Genomic DNA, 3,733 nt, shown 5'->3' on the forward strand with positions numbered 1-3,733 from the left:
ACTTTGACATTCCGTAAACAATGACAAAAACTCCTCTTTTCCTTTGTTGACATTGTGTGACATGCTGCGCGTGGATACGTTCGAGAACCTTTTGCTATTGGATGTAACTGCTCTCGTATACCCATGCCAACCAAGTCTTAACGACACTTCAAACCAATCTTTGTCTTGCCTTTAATGTTAAGAAGGGTCCCAATCAAACTATCACAGACATTTTTCTCCACATGCATGACGTCTATACAATGTCTAACATCAAGATCAGACCAATAAGGAAGCTCAAAGAAAATGGACCTTTTCTTCCAGATGTTTGTCTCACTGCTGGTTTTTTTTTGCGTCTTCCCAAAGATAGTTATGATGTTGTTCACACGATCATAGACTTCTTTACCATGTAACGGTTTTGGCACACTTTCATTTTCTTGAGATCCATTGAAAGTTTTCTTCAATCATCGATATGGATGGAACTGGTTCAGAAATCTTTGATGCCTTGCGTATACTATTTTATTTCCATGTTTTAGTTGGACAAAACTTGTATTTTTCTCACATATAGGACATGCGTGATGGCCTTTCACACTGTAACCACTTAAATTTCTATATGTTGGAAAGTCATTTACGGTACAAAAAACCATTGCACACAACCTAAAGGTCTCCTACAAATTCCCATCCCAAACATCTACCCCATGTTCCCACACTGTTCTTAGGTCTTCAATCAACGGAATTAGATACACGTCAATATCATTACCAAGCTGTCTTTGTCCCGCTATCATCATGCAAAGCATTATGTACTTCCGCTTCATGCATAACCAAGGAGGAAGGCTATAAATCATTAGCAAAACCGGCCATGAACTGTGACTGGTTCTTAGGTTACCAAAAGGGTTCATTCCATCGGAGGCAAGACCAAGCCTTAGATTTCTGGCCTCATTCCCAAAATCAGGATACAAAGCATCGAATGCCACATCAACTGTTTTGCATCATGTGTATTAGCAAACAATCTCCTAAAACCTTGGTATTATTGGAAGGTACCAACAAACATTTACGGGATGATTGTTCTCTGCAGTTGCAACATCACTCTCTTAATGGTTGTTGACCTTGTAGTGGGATACACCACATGTTGGGAATTTGCGCATTTTTACATACTCATTTCTATACAATATGCAATCATTTGGGCATGCATGGATTTTCTGGTACTCCATTCCCACTGGACATAAGATCTTCTTCACCTCGTATTGACTCTTCGGCAATGTGTTATCTTCAGGAAGCAATTTTTTCAATAACACTAGCAATTCAGTAAAGCTCTTGTCACTCCAGCCAAATCGTGCCTTCAAGTTGACCAAAGCTAAGACCGCAGACAACCTTGTGAATGTTGTGCACCTAGAATACAAAGGAGTCTTTGAATCATTCTCTATTTTCTCATACAAAGGAGCATGTGCTTTTCGAAAACCATCCTGCCCTAGGTCGCGAATCATTTCTTCTATACGACAACTCGTATCTACATCGATTGCCTCAGTGTGAGACAATGTTGGATTGTCTGGCAATTCCCCATGCCATATCCAGTTTATGTAATTTGGAATCATCCCGTGACATATTAGATGTGATCTTATTTCATTTAGCGACTGGTGTCTACCATTTTCACATTTGACACATGGACAAAAATATTTTCCACGCAAGGAGGGGGCATGCATTTTAGTAAATTGGAGAAACTGTTCCACCCCAGTCCCATACTCATTAGTGATGCGTGATGCTCTCATCCAACTTCGATCCATGTTGTCCGTTTGCTGCACCACCTGATGAAGTTATGTAACATGCATGTGAAGCTCACTTTTCCAAGTAAAGGTATGGCCCTATCCAATTCAGGAAGTAATTTTTTTTATAGTAGATTGAATACTACAAGTTAATTGTCTTTTTTAAATTTGTCAAAATTTTGGCAGCATTTTGCCTAAGTCCCCAAGTACACGAGATGAAAGCGGTGATGTATTGTTATCCACCACATTCAAGTATGCACTCAGAGAACAAAGGGAAATGAAGTATACCGAAATGTTGACAAATTTAAGAAAAGAAAATTAACCTATACGTAATAATCTACTATATAAAAAAATTCTTCCCAAACTGTCCAAACGGACAATTCAAGATTCAATACACCAATTAATACAAACTATTCGTATTAATCAATGTATAGAATCTCAAACGGGAAACTAAGGTTCACTCACAATGCTCATAATTTAGTTATATAATACATCACGTCATATATAAAGAAGCATGCAATTATCATTGTTGTGAGTCAAAGAAATACAAACCTAAAAAATATGGTAAATAATAGCTACGACTGGGATGACAATAATGGAAGGCAAAGACAGCAGTGTAGATTGAACTCCTCAGTACATGGGACAATTCATTGGTTCTAACATATTTTTCAGAAGCAACTACCTACAAACAAAAAACACATAATATCTTCTATATCTATATTTCTATAGGAAGAAGTTCCAGCAAAGTAGCTAAAGGTCATTGGCATGTATGAGACAATCACACATTTAGTATCTTTGTATAAAGTTTACACTATGAAATACTGTAAATTTAAGCCGAATATATGTTCAAACTTCTAGAACATATGTAACAAGTCAAAGAAATCACAAGTCCAAAAAATAACATGCGAAACTTGCTTCATTTTGGTATGAACTAACAGACATCAGTATGAAAATGGGACATGCTTAATTCCCCTTATATTAACCAAGGTTTGAAGTATTCATTAAGTAGTAAGAAATAATCAACAGTAAGAAAGAATATTTTGTGCCAACAAATAATTCAAGATCAAGTTAAACCCCCTTCATATATAGAGATCTTAAAGATTTAACTTGTATGATCTCTTATTTTCTGGTTTAAACTTCTACTATTTGTCGTGTGAACAATTTAGTTGTGTTTTAGCAAGGTATGATAGTTTCTTTTGAAAAGATTGCAACTGCCACTAAAATTCCTTTATTCTTTACTCACCGTAAGAATGTGTATATATATTTATCCTTATGGATTTGGATTTTAATTATTACAGATAAAACTGTATACTTTTCAGCATTTTGTGTGGTGGGTGTGTGACATTTTGCAATTTTGGTTCAGCTGGAAATGGATCTGATTGAGTCTCAAGGAAGGTTTTTTTTTTTAATTTGATTATACTTCATTCCCCTCAAAAGTACTTCTTTCATTTTTTTATACTTCAAACTTCAAACCACAGGATCATAGGTGTAGCTACATACCTAGCTAGGTTCTCTCTTTATTTTAAAGGATCTCTCTACACACACATGTCATAGGTGTGGTTCAGAACTTGAGATGTTTCCTTGCAAAGGTGAGGTTGAGAGGAATGTTGTCTGGCTCGAGGTCATGGAGGAGGAGGAGAGTACTGAGATGAGTGAAAGTTTCCAATGGAAATTTACCCTCTTAACACAAAAAAAAATTGATTCTCGGACCAGGCTTCATTCCCCACACCCAACTTTTGTTTTTTATTCCTTTCAGTTTCTTTCTCTCCATTTTCATATCTGTCTTGCATGCCTTTATGGTAAGGCTTTCTCTTTGTTGCATCTTTCTCTCAATTTGCACACACACACAATAACATTTACTCACTTAGACCTGAAGGGATCAACTTTGTAACAGGATATGAATCTTCTAGGCATCATGTAGGCAAAACTATCAAAGTTTAAGTGTAATCATCAAAAGAAACAATTTCTTTACAAAAATATAGGACCTCAAGAATAAT

The 3,733-nt window shown here is 36.2% G+C and overlaps 1 non-coding gene across 1 annotated transcript; it reads left to right on the forward strand.

Annotated features, from left to right (window-relative positions):
- Positions 1-3,327: 3,327 nt before the first annotated feature.
- Positions 3,328-3,468, forward strand: MIR166U (microRNA MIR166u). Its single transcript, NR_126728.1, has one exon. It is a non-coding gene; the product is annotated as a microRNA MIR166u (primary transcript).
- The last annotated feature ends 265 nt before the right edge of the window (positions 3,469-3,733 follow it).

This window comes from Glycine max, chromosome 4 (assembly GCF_000004515.6).
Source record: "Glycine max cultivar Williams 82 chromosome 4, Glycine_max_v4.0, whole genome shotgun sequence".
NCBI lineage: Eukaryota > Viridiplantae > Streptophyta > Magnoliopsida > Fabales > Fabaceae > Glycine > Glycine max.